This window comes from Rattus norvegicus, chromosome 1 (genome assembly GCF_036323735.1).
Source record: "Rattus norvegicus strain BN/NHsdMcwi chromosome 1, GRCr8, whole genome shotgun sequence".
Lineage (NCBI taxonomy): Eukaryota > Metazoa > Chordata > Mammalia > Rodentia > Muridae > Rattus > Rattus norvegicus.
Window position 1 is genome coordinate 60,222,314 of NC_086019.1, and position 18,308 is coordinate 60,240,621.

An 18,308-nucleotide genomic window follows, 5' to 3' on the forward strand; every position below is an offset into this window, starting at 1 on the left:
CAGATGGACTACAGCTCCCCCTTAGGCCAATAGCTCCCACAGGGTGAGGACTAGAGATTCATGGGCTCATGGACTCATCCATGGGCTACTGGTTCTAGCACATGTGGTCATCAATCACAAGTGCTGCAGAACAGAGTCTTATGTTTTCAAATGTAACATCCCACTCCATTAAGCCTTAAAATTAATAACAAGGTTTGTCACTGAATAAGTATCAACAACCTACTTTGTGGGTTATTGTTGATGGTCAGAATCCTGCATGCATGCATATTGTTTTGCATACTGATTTTTTCATTCCTAAGACCTAGCAACTGATATATATTGTTACATATATATATATATATATATATATATATATATATGTAACATTTCTAAATGATTTCTTTCAAAAATCTAAATGAGAAGTAGAAGAGAAGATTTAATAAAATAATAAGGCAATCAAAGCTCCAAATGGTAATCTAAGTATTCTACCGCATAAGATTTTTGCTTAGAATAAATTTACTTTTTTTCTCTCACAGTGCCATATTGAAATTCTGTCATGTCCTGAGTATAAACAGGAGGTGATTTCAGACACATGGCCAAGGAAAAGACACCAGCAGAAGCTACAGCACCAAGAGGAGAAACAGCAATAGCGCCAGCAGCATTAGCAGCAGAAGGAGGAGGAGGAGGAAGAGGAGGATTCCCCCACACCAAGCCTCCACCCGCCTCTTGATTTCTCCTCTTCCAAGCAGGGACCCAATATGAACGATGAGTTCCACACTCTACAGAGTTGTCTTGTTGACCCATCCCTTCAGATGGACTCCATCTCCCCCTTAGGTCAATAGCTTCCACAGGGTGAGAACTAGAGGGTCATGGGATCATGGACTCTTCCATGGGCTACTAATCCATAGAGAAACGGGCCAGTAATACCAGACACTCAAGACACACAGTAGGTAGGGGGATCATAACTTCAAGGCTAGCCTGGTCTACATCATGAGTTTAAGATGAGCTTGGACAACTTACTGACACCCTTTTCCTAGAGGTGAGGAGGGCTAAGGCTACTAACTCAGTGGTAGAGTACTCGTGGGGAAACAGACTGCTGTCCATTGATACCTCTCCTTCCTTGCTCGGAAATACACAATGGTATTAGAAGAGTCAAAGGTTCCTGGCCTAGCATCCACTATTCTATTTGCTACATCATTAAGGGTGCAGTTTTTGGTATTTTGGTCAGGGATCAAATCTATGAAATAAAACTTAAGCAATACTCTCATTGCTGTCAGAGTGGGAGGTGGATGATAAATGCTTGCCCACCTGCATCAGTACAAAGCTGGTTCCTTGGACTCCCTGCAAACACATCACTGCTAACTGTGTGCCTTGTATAGGCTTTTCCAGCACTGTCATAGCTTGAAAACCTTCCCTGCTATGGACCCTTGTGTGGGCATCCTGCCTTTCTCAGTCTCAGAATGGAGCAAAGATCCCCTGCTCACCTCTAGGCTCACAGGTCAGGGACCTCTTCCATCCCATAGTGAAGAAGACTGGCACAGCTGCACACACCTTGGAAAAAGAATGTATTGGCAACCCTTAACAAAAAAGATGGTTCTTACTTTCGATTATGGCATTCTATAAAATACGGGTATTTCCTGGTATAATTACACATGTCATTGATTGTGTGTGTGCGTATGTTTTTTGAGGTTGGAGAGGGATAATTCATTTCTCTAAGCCCCTTCCTCAATGCTGGGTGATAAACATTGACTCTCATATAGATTTTAATAATTATACATTTATTTATATATTTTTAAGATTCGTTCATTTTTCCAACTTTTGTAGCTCTTTCTGTTTTGTGTTTGTGTGTGTGTGTGTGTGTGTGTGTGTGTGTGTGTGTGTGTAATTAGATATAATACTCAGGGTCAGTAATCCTACCCTTGAGCTACCTTATAACTTTTTATGTTTTAAACAGCTTTATTATGATATCTTTGATATATAAAGCTGATATGTGCTAGAGGTGAGCATCTTGATGTTCTTAAAGACATGTTCTTCCTCAGATACAGAACGAGAGCTGGCTAAAATCCTTGCTACTCCTGCAGATCAACGTTGTCATGCACTGAAGCAATGGGGCACATACTAAGCACACTCCCTGAGCTGCTTCCTAGGTTGGTAGCACTGGCTCCATCCCAGGCAGAGCTGGAGTGGTCAGCTGTAAGGTTGAGGACCTGCACTCAGGACACTGGGCCCCAGGAGCACCTCACCTGCTGGACATACTGTGTACCTCTGAATGTCACTCCTGGGTTCTCACTGCCTGGCACTTAACCATAGACACCACTGTAGAACTGTCTAAGGCCAGAAGGGCAAAAACATTGTTGTTATAAATTTCTACTATGGAAACATCAAATGTTGTGCTTCTTGAACAGTTTTATGAAATGAACCTGGGAGAAACGCAAGAAATATGGCCTGAAGTCTCTTCTGGAATTGCCACTCCAGCATAAGCGTCCACAGGCAGTCAGTCTCCTCTGCACTACCGTCCCCCTTGTTTTGCAACTCATGGATCTCCTTGCTTAGCATATCCACAAGGTGCATTTGCTGTTGCTTCTCCAGCTTCTTCCTGACATCTTATTTTTATGGGTCTGGAGACAGACTCCCCAGAGGACAGCACATCTTTTCTGATAGTTATGAACTGCAGATCCCTGTGCTCAATAGTGGGGGGCTGCTGCAGGGACTACAACACCAGAATGACTGTTTCTTGGGGCCTCTGCAGTGTGGAAGGTTTTCCTGGTTTGGTCGGTGTGGTCAAAGATGAGAAGGAAGCAAGTTCAGGGAATGAGAGTGCATCTGTCGCCCTTTCCTCTCCTGCTCCCTGTGCTTACTCTCTGTTTCCTTGTCCAGACAGGCCTTCTATATCTCAGACCACCACTGCTGCTCCTCACTCTTTTTTCCCAGCCACCTGTGCAGACTGGGATGCTGCCTTGTTTGCAGAAGGAGGGGGGAGTGGCAAATCCACTGAAATGCCACCAATATCTGGTGTAGTGGACCTGTGGTAGAGGAGGTGGTGGAGGGAGGTCTGTTCATATGGGCTGGGAGACAGTCACAGGGGTGGGCAGCACCTCTGCTGGGGTTTCCCAATGGCCAGGACCACTCTTGGTCAGAGTGGAAGCAGGGGCAACTGACTTGGAGGAAGAGTTCAGGTGCTCCTGGCTGCATGTGCTAGATTCCACTGAGGACCTCTGGATCCACATATCACTGTCACACTAGAGACACTTGCCAGCCTCTACTCAGTGGAGCTCAAGTAGGTAAAACTTCCTGAAGCTCTTCCTTGGAAGGGGTAAGAGGCTGAGAAAAGAAAAGAGGAAGCTATACTACTTCAGGGACTCACCAGAGATATTAGCAAAATTTCATACACGTTTCTTCCTCACAGAGGAGGTAACAAAAACTGGGGAATGGTTATATAACCAGACCTGACACTGCTTTATGGCTCACTGGCCAAGTAGCAAGCTGTTCCTGTGTCTACAAAGGAATAAAAAGATTTTTTTCTATACACTGATGTATGCTGTTTGTGGCATTGTCACTCCTGAAATTTAGCTCCTAACTTCAGGTCTAGGTAGAGGGGTCTGTTCTTGTGAAATGTAAAGAAGTAAACAATCAGATGCTTAAAACTGCATAAAAGGCATACTTTTTCCTCAGGTATCTGTTTTACAATCTTTTAAAAAGCATTCATGGGGGTTGACACCCTGAAACAAGCTTTGCCATTTCAGGAAAAGTGTGATGGAGGGAAGATTTGTATGGTGGGTTACTGGGAAGACAGGATTGTAAAGGAAATAAATAAATGGTTTTCTAAAAAGCATGTATTTTAAATGCCCTGCTAAAAACTATAATTTTGACACTATGCTTTCAATAAAAAACATTTCACATTTTCTTATTTACTCATTTAAACTAATTCTCATTTTCCCAGATTCATTAATTTAGTATTAATTTACTTGAGTAGCATAATAAAAATAAAACTGAAAAAATAAAAAGTAAAAATAAAAGCTGAGTCAGGGTCAGAAGAGGATTCACAATACTGCACCTAACAGACTGTGAATATATCTATTAAACCGTACCATCAGATCTGATCTGTATCATGATCCAGAAGTATTTCTCAGCATCATGCACTCAGTCTCAACTAACTTCTTCCTTGAAAAGCTGAGCAAGAGCTGTGGTAGGAGCTACTACATGGGACTTTTAGGGTCTCACTTTATAAAAATAATTTATGTGTATGAGTGTTTGCCCAGCATGTGTGCACATGAATGCTTGACTGGTGTCCAAAGAACTTAGAAGAAGGTTTCAAATCCCCTGAAATTAGAGTTTTAGGCAGTTGTGAGCTAACACTGGTGTTGTAAAATACTGAAGCATCTTTCCAGCCCCAGATTTTGATAACTTTTAGGAGGAGCCATATCTCAATACAGGATTACTATATGTTGGCTAACCTGGCTTGATTCACTAGCTCTTACCTCTCTGCACCATGGAGGACAATGGCTGGGTAAGAAAGGTGGACAGGCAGTGAGAGAGGATGCCTTGATTTGCAACTTCCAGTGTAACCATGGAACTGGTTGTAGTCATGAGTTCTGCTGCCCCAGGAAGAAAATATAAAGAAACAGCGCTCACTGTCATAGAGGAGTCTATGTTCAGAATACTTGTGCTTAGGTTCCTCAGCCTGGTTGCTGTTTGGGGAAATAAACCAGACTTTCAGAAGATTATGTCCTGTCCACATCACTTATGATAATTAATTATAAAACAGGTAAATATATTCTATTCTATAACATTAACATTAAGATATTTAAAGATTTTCAAGCTCTAAGTGTATGTGTACATATTTATATAATTATTTAATGAAATGTTCTATACTAATATACATTCTTATGAGTGAACCCAAAATGAGATTCATGTGCTCTAAGAAATAGGGTTATAGTGAAGGTGAGTAAACACAAAGAGCTTTTACATCACTTTTTTTTGAACTCAAATTTCAAAATTAAATGCAAACTATCACTTCAGTACACTAAAACTAACCAATTAGTTGACATGTTTAAGTGACAAATTAGGCATACCTTTCCTGAGAAAGTCCAACCAGACTAAATTCATCCACAATGAGGAGTTGGTCATGGGCACCTAGTTGTCCAACCTGAGCCACCAGAAGTGTGTAGGGAGAAAAGAAAAAAGGCAGCGTCACTGGTTGCTGCCGCTGCGGAGAGCTCATAGGCAGCACCCCACGAGCAAACTTGAGCCTCGGGACAACAGGTAAGACCAACTTTTCTGCTGCAAGAGACCTGCCTTGTGAACTCAGGACACAGAGAGGCAAAAATCCTCTAGGACCAGGCACTTCCGGGGTTTACCGAGAGTCCCAAACCCGCGGATCCCGGCCGGCAGCAGCTCTCTGCTCCCGAACCCTGTGGGAGAGAGACCTCACCACCTGGTCAGGTGGGCACTACTGAGGCTGCAGAGCAGAGGAGACCACCAACACTGCCCACCCCAGCCCACATCCCTGGCCCAAGAGGAAACTGTATAAGGCCTCTGGGTTCCTGCAGAGGAGGGCCCAGGAGCAGCAGGACCGCTGCGTCTGAGACACCGCCAGAACCTGAAGGGACAGACCAGATAAACAGTTCTCTGCACCCAAATCCCATGGGAGGGAGAGCTAAACCTTCAGAGAGGCAGACACGCCTGGGAAACCAGAAGAGACTGCACTCTGCACACATCTCTGACGCCAGAGGAAAACACCAAACACCATCTGTAACCCTGGTGCACGGAAGCTCCCGGAAAGTGCGGTGCAGATCTTCCTGGTTGCTGCCACTGTGGAGAGCTCATAGGCAGCACCACACGAGCAAACTTGAGCCTCGGGACCACAGGTAAGACCAACTTTTCTGCTGCAAGAGACCTGCGTGGTGAACTCAGGACACAGAGAGGCAAAAATTCCTCTAGGACTGGGCACTTGTGGGGTTTACCGGGAGTCCCAAACCCGCGGATCCCAGCCCGCAGCAGCTCTCTGCTCCCAAACCCCGTGGGAGAGAGACCTCACTGTCTGGTCAGGTGGGCACTCCTGAGGCTGCAGAGCAGAAGAGACCACCAACACTGCTCACCCCTGCCCACATCCCTGGCCCAATAGGAAACTGTTTAAGGCCTTTGGGTTCCCGCAGAGGAGGGCCCAGGTGCAGCAGGACCGCTGCATCTGAGACACCACCAGAACCTGAAGGGACAGACGGGATAAACAGTTCTCTGCACCCAAATCCCGTGGGAGGGAGAGCTAAACCTTCAGAGAGGCAGACACGCCTGGGAAACCAGAAGAGACTGCACTCTGCACACATCTCTGATGCCAGAGGAAAACACCAAACACCATCTGGAACCCTGGTGCACGGAAGCTCCCAGAAAGGGATGCGCAGATCTTCCTGGTTGCTGCCACCGCAGAGAGCTCATAGGCAGCACCACACGAGCAAACTTGAGCCTCGGGACCACAGGTAAGACCAAATTTTCTGCTGCAAGTGACCTGCCTGGTGAACTCCATACACAGGCCCACAGGAACAGCTGAAGACCTATAGATAGGAAAAACTACACGCGCGAAGGCAGAACACTCTGTCCCCATAACTGGCTGAAAGAAAACAGGAAAACAGGTCTACAGCACTCCTGACACACAGGCTTATAGGACAGTCTATCCACTGTCAGAAATAGCAGAACAAAGTAACACTAGAGATAAACTGATGGTGAGAGGCAAGCGCAGGAACCCAAGCAACAGAAACCAAGACTACATGGCACCATCAGAGCCCAATTCTCCCATCAAAACAAACATGGAATATCCAAACACACCAGAAAAGCAAGATCTAGTTTCAAAATCATATTTGATCATGATGCTGGAGGACTTCAAGAAAGACGTGAAGAACTCCCTTAGAGAAACACAGGAAAACATTAATAAACAAGTAGAAGCCTACTGAGAGGAATCGCAAAAATCCCTGAAAGAATTCCAGGAAAACATAAATAAACAAGTAGAAGCCCATAGAGAGGAGTCACAAAAATCCCTGAAAGAATTCCAGGAATACACAATCAAACAGTTGAAGGAATTAAAAATGGAAATAGAAGCAATCAAGAAACAACACATGGAAACAACCCTGGATATAGAAAACCAAAAGAAGAGACAAGGAGCTGTAGATACGAGCTTCACCAACAGAATACAAGAGATGGAAGAGAGAATCTCAGGAGCAGAAGATTCCATAGAAATCATTGACTCAACTGTCAAAGATAATGTAAAGCGGAAAAAAGCTACTGGTCCAAAACATTGGTCCAGGACTCAATGAGAAGATCAAACCTAAGGACAATAGGTATAGAAGAGAGTGAAGACTCCCAGCACAAAGGACCAGTAAATATCTTCAACAAAATCATAGAAGAAAACTTCCCTAACCTAAACAAAGAGATACCCATAGGCATACAAGAAGCCTACAGAACTCCAAATGGATTGGACCAGAAAAGAAACACCTCCCGTCACATAATAGTCAAAACACCAAACGCACAAAATAAAGAAAGAATATTAAAAGCAGTAAGGGAAAAAGGTCAAGTAACATATAAAGGCAGACCTATCAGAATCACACCAGACTTTTCACCAGAAACTATGAAAGCCAGAAGATCCTGGACAGATGTCATACAGACCCTAAGAGAACACAAATGTCAGCCCAGGTTACTGTATCCTGCAAAACTCCCACTTAACATAGATGGAGAAACCAAGAAATTCCAGGACAAAAACAAATTTACACAATATCTTTCTACAAATCCAGCACTACAATGGATAAGAAATGGTAAAGCCCAACGTAAGGAGGCAAGCTATACCCTAGAAGAAGCAAGAAACTAATCGTCTTGGCAACAAAACAAAGAGAAGAAAAGCACAAAAACATAACCTCATATCCAAATATAAATATAACAGGAAGCAATAATCACTATTCATTAATATCTATCAACATCAGTGGCCTCAACTCCCCAATAAAAAGGCATAGATTAACAAACTGGATACGCAACGAGGACCCTGCATTCTGCTGCCTACAGGAAACACACCTCAGAGACAAAGACAGACACTACCTCAGAGTGAAAGGCTGGAAAACAACTTTCCAAGCAAATGGTCGGAAGAAGCAAGCTGGCGTAGCCATTCTAATATCACATACAATCAATTTTCAACTAAAAGTCATCAAAAAAGATAGGGAAGGACACTTCATATTCATCAAAGGAAAAATCCACCAAGATGAAATCTCAATCCTAAATATTGGGCCCCAAATACAAGGGCACCTACATACGTAAAAGAAACCTTACTAAAGCTCAAAACACACATTGCACCTCACACAATAATAGGAGATTTCAACACCCCCACTCTCATCAATGGACAGATCATGGAAACAGAAATTAAACAGAGACGTAGACAGACAAAGAGAAGTCATGAGCCAAATGGACTTAACAGATATTTATAGAACATTCTATCCTAAAGCAAAAGGATATACCTTCTTCTCAGCTCCTCATGGTACTTTCTCCAAAACTGACCATATAATTGGTCAAAAAATGGACCTCAACAGGTACAGAAAGATAGAAATAATGCCATGCGTGCTATCGGACCACCACGGCATAAAATTGGTCTTCAATAAAAATCAAGGAATAATGCCCACATATACTTGGAAATTGAACAATGCTCTACTCAATGATAACCTGGTCAAGGAAGAAATAAAGAAAGAAAGTAAAGACTTTTTAGAATTTAATGAAAATGAAGGTACAACATACCCAAACTTATGGGACACAATGAAACCTGTGCTATAGAGGAAAACTCATAGTGCTGAGTGCCTGCAGAAAGAAACAGGAAAGAGCATATGTCAGCAGCTTGACAGCACACCTAAAAGCTCTAGAACAAAAAGAAGCAAATACACCCAGGAGGAGTAGAAGGCAGGAAATAATCAAGCTCAGAGCTGAAATCAACCAAATAGAAACAAAAAGTACCATAGAAAGAATCATCAGGACCAAAAGTTGGTTCTTTGAGAAAATCAGAAAGATAGATAAACCCTTAGCCAGACTAACGAGAGGACACAGAGAGTGTGTCCAAATTAACAAAATCAGAAATGAAAAGGGAGACATAACTACAGATTCAGAGGAAATTCTAAAAATCATCTGATCTTATTATAAAAGTCTATATTCAACAAAACTTGAAAATCTGCAGGAAATGGACAATTACCTAGACAGATACCAGGTACCGAAGTTAAATCAGGAACAGATAAACCAGTTAAACAACCCCATAACGCCTAAGGAAATAGAAGCAGTCATTAAAGGTCTCCCAACCAAAAAGAGCCCAGGTCCAGACGGGTTTAGTGCAGAATTCTCTCAGACCTTCATAGAAGACCTCATACCAATATTATCCAAACTATTCCACAAAATAGAAACAGATGGATCACTACCGAATTCCTTCTATGAAGCCACAATTACTCTTATACCTAAACCACACAAAGTCCCAACAAAGAAAGAGAACTTCAGACCAATTTCCCTTATGAATATCGACGCAAAAATACTCAATAAAATTCTGGCAAACCGAATCCAAGAGCACGTCAAAACAATCATCCACCATGATCAAGTAGGCTTCATCCCAGGCATGCAGGGATGGTTTAATATATGGAAAACCATCAACGTGATCCATTATATAAACAAACTGAAAGAACAAAACCACATGATCATTTCATGAGATGCTGAGAAAGCATTTGACAAAATTCAACACCCCTTCATGATAAAAGTCCTGGAAAGAATAGGAATTCAAGGCCCATACCTAAACATAGTAAAAGCCATATACAGCAAACCAGTTGCTAACATTAAACTAAATGGAGAGAAACTTGAAGCAATCCCACTAAAATCAGGGACTAGACAAGGCTGTCCACTCTCTCCCTATTTATTCAATATAGTTCTTGAAGTTCTAGCCAGAGCAATCAGACAACAAAAGGAGGTCAAGGGGATACAGGTCGGAAAAGAAGAAGTCAAAATATCACTATTTGCAGATGATATGATAGTATATTTAAGTGATCCCAAAAGTTCCACCAGAGAACTACTAAAGCTGATAAACAACTTCAGCAAAGTGGCTGGGTATAAAATTAACTCAAATAAATCAGTAGCCTTCCTCTACACAAAAGAGAAACAAGCCGAGAAAGAAATTAGGGAAACACCACCCTTCATAATAGACCCAAATACCAAAGTACCTCGGTGTGACTTTAACCAAGCAAGTAAAAGATTTGTACAATAAGAACTTCAAGACTCTGAAGAAAGAAATTGAAGAAGACCACAGAAGATGGAAAGATCTCCCATGCTCACGGATTGGCAGGATTAATATAGTAAAAATTGCCATTTTACCAAAAGCGATCTACAGATTCAATGCAATCCCCATCAAAATACCATTACAATTCTTCAAAGAGTTAGACAGAACAATTTTCAAATTCATCTGGAATAACAAAAAAACCAGGATAGCTAAAACTATCCTCAACAATAAAAGTACTTCAGGGGGAATCACTATCCCTGAACTCAAGCAGTATTACAGAGCAATAGTGATAAAAACTGCATGGTATTGGTACAGAGACAGACAGATACACCAATGGAACAGATTTGAAGACCCAGAAAAAAACCCACACACCTATGGGCACTTGATTTTTGACAAGGGAGCCAAAACCATCAAATGGAAAAAAGATAGCATTTCCAGCAAATGGTGCTGGTTCAACTGGAGGTCAACATGTAGAAGAATGCAGATCGATCCATGCTTATCACCCTGTACAAAGCTTAAGTCCAAGTGGATCAAGGACCTCCATATCAAACCAGATACACTCAAACTAATAGAAGAAACCTAGGGAAGCATCTGGAACACATGGGCACTGGAAAAAATTTCCTGAACAAAACACCAATGGCTTATGCTCCAAGTCAAGAATCGACAAATGGGATCTCATAAAACTGCAAAGCTTCTGTAAGGCAAAGGACACTGTGGTTAGGACAAAATGGCAACCAACAGATTGGGAAAAGATCTTTACCAATCCTACAACAGATAGAGGCCTTATATCCAAAATATACAAAGAACTCAAGAAATTAGACCGCAGGGAGACAAATAACCCTATTAAAAATGGGGTTCAGTGCTAAACAAAGAATTCACAGTTGAGGAATGCCGAATGGCTGAGAAACACCTAAAGAAATGTTCAACATTTTAGTCATAAGGGAAATGCAAATCAAAACAACCCTGAGATTTCACCACACACCAGTGAGAATGGCTAAGATCAAAAACTCAGGTGACAGCAGATGCTGGCGAGGATGTGGAGAAAGAGGAACACTCCTCCATTGTTGGTGGGATTGCACACTGGTACAATCATTCTGGAAATCAGTCTGGAGGTTCCTCAGAAAATTGGACATTGAACTGCCTGAGGATCCAGCTATACCTCTCTTGGGCATATACCCCAAAAATGCCCCAACATATAAAAAAGACACGTGCTCCACTATGTTCATTGCAGCCTTTATTTATAATAGCCAGAAGCTGGAAAGAACCCAGATGCCTTTCAACAGAGGAATGGATACAGAAAATGTGGTACATCTACACAATGGAATATCACTCAGCTATCAAAAACAATGACTTTATGAAATTCGTAGGCAAACGTGTGGAACTGGAAAATATCATCCTGAGTGAGTTAACCCAATCACAGAAAAACACACATGGTATGCACTCACTGATAAGTGGCTATTAGCCCAAATGCTTGAATTACCCTAGATGCCTAGAACAAATGAAACTCAAGACAGATGATCAAAATGTGAATGCTTCACTCCTTCTTTAAAAGGGGAACAAGAATACACTTGACAGGGAATAGAGAGACAAAGATTAAAACAGACACAGAAGGAACACCCATTCAGAGCCTGCCCCACATGTGGCCCATACATATACAGCCATCCAATTAGACAAGATGGATGAAGCAAATAAGTGCAGGCTGACAGCCGGATGTAGATCGCTCCTGAGAGACACAGCCAGAATACAGCAAACACAGAGGCGAATGCCAGCAGCAAACCACTGAACTGAGAATAGGACCCCCGTTGAAGGAATCAGAGAAAGAATTGGAAGAGCTTGAAGTGGCTGGAGACCCCATATGAACAACAATGCCAAGCAACTAGAGCTTCCAGGGACTAAGCCACTACCTAAATACTATACATGGACTGACCCTGGACTCTGACCTCATAGGTAGCAATGAATATACTAGTAAGAGCACCAGTGGAAGGGGAAGCCCTGGGTCCTGCTAAGACTGAACCCACAGTGAACTAGATTGTTGGGGGGAGGGTGGCAATGTGGGGAGGATGGGGAGGGGAACACCAATAAAGAAGGGGAGGGGGGAGGGGGATGTTTGCCCGGAGACCGGGAAAGGGAATAACACTCGAAATGTAAATAAGAAATACTCAAGTTAATAAAAAAAAAAACAGTGGGGAAAAAAAGGCAGCATCAATGCACAGCAGCATTCCTCACACCACACAGTCAGTGCACAGCAGCATCCCTCACACCACACAGTCAGTACACAGCAGCATTCCTCACACCACACAGTCAGTGCACAGCCGCATTCATCACACCACACAGTCAGTGCACAGCAGCATTCCTCACACCGCACAGTCAGTGCACAGCAGCATTCCTCACACCACACAGTCAGTGCACAGCAGCATTCCTCACACAACACAGTCAGTGCACACACAGCATTCCTCACACCATATTCAATGAACTGCAGTGTTCTTCACACCACACAGCATCCACAGCCATGAGCATCTGCACACTTTTTCACAAAGCTCGAGTGCAGAATGCCCTTCACTGATTCCTTTAAAACAAATACTGGCCACATCTGCAACACTGCCTTGGACAACGACTTAACATACATTTCCAGTTTATACTGGCCAGCACCCTATGCAAAAACAAGGTCAGAACAGCAAAATGAAATCACACAGCAGGAAATGAGCAAAATCCTACCCACATATACCCTGGAATCTTGACTAGTTAGGAAAATTTCTATTTTATGGTTCCAAACTTCTAAGAAAAATACTCCTGTAAAATGGACAATTGGGTCAGAAAATGCCTATGGACTTGGAATACTCAAAATGATTATTTATAAAGTCTAAAACAGCTACAAATCTAAAGGAATGAGAAACATAACAAGTGACCAGCCCTTACCGACATCAGGACAGAAAACCAGCTTGGTACTAAATAATCCAGCATCTGCCTTCTCTATCTTCCATTTAAACATAATTTATAAATTTTAAAACAAGAAATTAACTTCTTGGAGGAAGCAGTTAACAGCATTTTGTAAGGAAATATTATCCAGAAAGTACTCTACTGGAATTCATATCCTGGAACTGAACAGTCAAATGCACTTACAATAGCATTCTATGGAAAGCTAATGAAATGTTTGAGAAAAATCTTAGGTATTGTATATAATTTCAGGATCATCAATATTCTGCTTAGAGATCATAATATAACAACGAAAGAGTTTTGGATCACATAGGGAAATATTATACAATGCAGTCATGTGCATGAAGCCTTACCCGGACATTACTGGAAATAGCAAACATTATGTGTATACTTTTGTACTAACAATAAAAATAACTTACCTTAATAACTGTGAGATAGTCTATCATATAATAATGTATCATAAAATGTGACTTCAAGAAATGAAGAAAAATTTCTAAAGAAGGAATCAAGAAGATGTTATTTTATATGCACACCATCTGTATTTCCACCCAGTAGTTAACATTTTAGTTTACCTTTTTCATTGGTGAGACTGGTCCATTTTCTCCCCTGCAGTAGGGAGTAGGGACAAGGCAGCAGTCATCAAGTATGCAGTGTGTTACTGTTTCATAGGCATACAACCTGTGTTTTATTTACATATAAATATGTGGATGTAAGTAATAAAATTATGAATAAAATAATAAATTACATTGTACATTAATATATAAATAGAAATTATATATTATAAAAGAGAATTGTCTTATATAGGGTTCTTTAGAGTCACAGAACTTATGGGTAATCTCTGTACAGAGAGACAATTTGTTGATGACTTGCAGTCTGTAGTCCAACTCCCCAACCATGATCAGCAGCAGGTATGAATGGGAGTCCAAGGATCTAGCAGTGGCTCAGTCCCACAAGGCAGGCAGACAGGCAGGTGAAAAAGAGAGACTCTTCCTTCTTCCAATGTCCTCATGTAAATCCCCAGCAGAAGTTGTGTCCCAGGTTAAAGGTGCATACAACCACAGCTGGATCTGGGACTTGCTTTGTCCCAGGTGACCTTGAACTCAGAGACCTCCTTGCCTTAAGCTCCTGAGATTCCTAGCCACTTTGCCTCATGATCTCCATGCCAAGATGCAGTTCAGAAACTTGTATCTCCCAGCCTCAACATCAGGATCAAAGGTGAGCTTTACAATTCTGGGTTGTAGTTCATTCCACTTATAGTCAAGTTCACAACTAGGAATAGCCACTACGAGTATATACGATGTGTCATTATACATGCACAATATATATACATATATATATATATATATATATATATATATATATATATATACATACATATAATTTTGAAAACACCACAACATTTTATTAGTATATGTTAACCGAGTAAAGTGACAGATGTGGCATTTGTCTGCACATCATGCATGGGTGGGAGAAGAAATTATAAGCCCTTGCATCAAATGAGGAGCTGCAGTTAACAGCAGCTGATAGAAATTCATTCTTCCTTGGGGGAAGGCCATCGGTACGACTCCCAGTGAACAGCTGTACACACAGTATGCAAGCCTGACCAGGTCTAACAGGGCTTAATGAGATACAAAAAAATGTGTTTATGTGTATTTCTGTACACACACACACACACACACACACACACACACACACACAGAGGGGTGGTTTAGTGGTGCTGTCTTTTAACCCAGGATCTGATTCAGGTGGACCTCTGTGAGTTCTAGACTAATCTGATTTACACAGCCAGTCCCAGATTAACCAGGGCTATAGAGTCAAAAGGGGGATTCTGAGAGGAATCTTTTAGAATTTGGAGGAGAGAAGTTAGGGTTGATAAGACCATATTTTACTGTATAGATGTATGGAAATTTATATAAGTGAGAAAACACATGAAGCAACTGAGAGGAAAAAAGTACACTCAATAATGGCAACTTTTTGAACTGACTTTTGTCCAGTTACTTGGCAAAGCAGAAATAAATATGCCTTTAACTGATTTCATCTATGGCAATGCCACTTTCCTTGAGTCAAAACACTTAACATAGATGATTGGAAATGACATTGAAATCACAGTTACCCTCAGCATCCATGGGCTACATTGAAAATTTATAGTTCTGATAAAGAAGCTGGAAGATATTTCATAACTTTGTATTATCCACTGCGGATTATTTTATAGATCTATAGAATTCCACAACTCAGCTGTTAATTCATTCAATTCTCCCAGTAAACATCCATGATACAGTAATGATGCCCTAATCTCTTTGAACAGGTGCTCTGGTCAGAGTTTGCCTGAGATAGCCCAACAGCTGCATCCTCTCTTGTCTCCTTCTAGAGAGCTTCATGACTCTGCTGAACAGATTATAAAGTTGGTTATTTGTTTGGATTTTACTTGGGATTTTTGTTTTTAGCCTTTTCCCTGATATCTTTCCATGATATATATTCTATTTTTCTAACTTTGATTTTAGTTCATTTCAAGCACATTATGCTACATGCAATTTTAAAATAACCCAGCACTAAGTCTGGCTAAACACAGGCATCAGAGTTTCACGCAGCCTCCATGGCTACTTCTATGCACTTGTTACTCTGCATCCTAAGGCTCGATTGCTAAGCCGATTGTGAACCAGTTTAACATAAAATACCTTGACTACTCAAGATGAAATTGCTCTTTGTTTGAGCATGTGAAAAGATAGTCTTTGTATGAGCCAAATTTAATAATAACCAATCATAAGTCTTTGCTCATGCCTTGTGAAGGATGGCATAAGGAATCTTTACCTTTCTTGTTTGGTTCTCTAGAATTTTCTAGTTCTTCAGGGTGGCTCCCTCTGCCCTTTCTGATCCAGAGAACTCTGGAAGGAGTCCAGGGCCTAATTACTTTTCCTATAAGCAGAAACATAAGGTCTTTCTCCCAAACTAGCATGTCCTTTAGCCAGTAACCAGAAAGATTTTTAGCTTGACATCTTTCCCAGAAAAATAGTAAAATAACCAGAAAATTCAAAATCACACACATTTTGAAAATTAAATTCTCAACAAAGTAACTAAACCAAACAAGCACAGTAGAAACCTTTCTTTCCGGCCTTTTCTAATCTGCCAGGCCAGGATATTGAACCCACTTTTGAGAGAACAGGAGCATCCTGTGAGACACTGAGACTTTCCTAGAGGATTTTATCCTCATCCAATCTCTGTTGTCTGCTTTGCAGGTTGTAGTTTTTCTGTTAGCTCAGCTTCTCCCTGCACAGCAAGAGCTCCCAGATAATCTGGGCCCATTTTCCCTGAGTTAGCTCTGAACCTCAGGAGGAATTCCCCAGGTGACTGAGGCCAAAATTGTGTCCTCTTCTATCCAATTAAACCAAATTAGCAACAACTAAACCAAACTTTACTAAAAGCAGGCACAGTTTACTTTCCCTCTCTGCCTGGAGCCATTCATTATACTGATTCTTTTTACAGGAGGAGAACTCAGAGCCTGATTTGGGTCTGTCTATCCCTGTGTTTAAGATCCCCATGTGCTGGAGTCCCTTGACCCATCTCTGCTCATTCAGGAATCTAATTCTCTCATCCCTAGGACAAGAATCCTAACTCCCTAGCGGATTGTTGACTACCACACTCGACATCATCTATTGCATGTAGTTTTAAATTAAACCCATGCTAATTCATTCTATGCTCTGGTATCAGTGGTTAGGTTCACCCTACATGGCTAGTTCTATGCAGCCATCTTGTCTTGGTTCCTGCTGTTAGTTTGCTACTTTAACCAAACAAATTTTAACTGAAGTGCCTGGAGTGCTGTTGCATTTCTCATCCCACCCACACCCTCTGGCTGGCCTGCAGAAGGCTGGGTAAAGTTCCTCTCACAGGACTTGCCTTCGTCATTTGAAATGAAAATACCAGAGGTTTATACTAACCAGATTTACATGGGTAAATCTCCAAACCAAAAACGCCCATGCAAGGAACAGAAAACTCAATAATATAACGACAAAGTGTGCGATTAGATTGGACAAATACACCTCTACATCACTCTATTGCCCATTTATGAAATCTCTAGCTACTTGTGGCTCCTCCAGGCCACAGGGGTCTGCTCCATTTTCAACCTCTTCCTCCTCCATCTACTTCTTGCCCACATCCTCCATCTCTATTTTTCTTTCTCTCCCTTTTCCAATGCATTCTGCTCTACCTTTTCCTTCCATTGTCCAATCAGAGGAAGTAACCTTTATTTGGCTAATTACTATTTCACCTGACATCATCTGAATATGTGATCTATTGCACTACAGGTCCACCCTGTTCGGAAAGCAAAAATACAAAGTCAATCCACAAGACATTTTGCTCATTTTGAGTTAACACATATAATAATTTCACTACATCTTTTTCATCATTTTTATTCTATTCTTATTAAGTTATTTCTAGGGAATATTTGTAGTTTTTAACTACAATGCTTACACATAGTAAGGAGGAGTTACAACACCCTAGAACTGAGCAGAATCTCTGAGGAGGTATACTTCCACTGTCAATACAAAGACTTAAGGACCATGGGACACAGGAGCAACACCAAGGTCCCAATAACTCACCATCAGCTCCCTGGCAGCCCCATGACCATCAAACTGCTTCTAAAGAAGCAATGGTGCCAGCCACTCATGACCAAGGCAGAGACAATGATGATGGTCGACCACCTGAACAGCATCTTATTTCCCCAAGTAAGAGCTCATTGAAGGACAACAGTTTTATGAAAACACCAGAAAATGGGGGTAAGGTAGAGGAGGATAAAGTCAGGCAAATATTTAGGCAAATTAGAGCAACTGTGAGCTAATGCCATGAGCATGGTATAGTACACAGGTAACTCAAACCATATAAGATTATGTTGGACATAAATGGATAAGTTAAAATCGTAGACTTTCTTTCGCCTTAGAACACAAGTTGAACCAGGGCAATGCTGAACTGGCACTGTGGTGCTTTGTCTTTTGGAACTCCTGAACTCTTGCCCAGCAAACTTTATGATAGTCCACAAAATGACATTTGGACCTTAGTTTTACATGGTACTTAAAAAGTTAAGATCTTTACTCTGTATTCATACTAGATTTGAAAAGACTTGTTGTGGCAATTG

The 18,308-nt window shown here is 41.5% G+C and overlaps 1 pseudogene; it reads left to right on the forward strand.

Annotated features, from left to right (window-relative positions):
* Positions 1-18,308, forward strand: part of LOC134485036 (sperm motility kinase Y-like) — a 319,058-nt pseudogene that overhangs the window by 107,427 nt on the left and 193,323 nt on the right.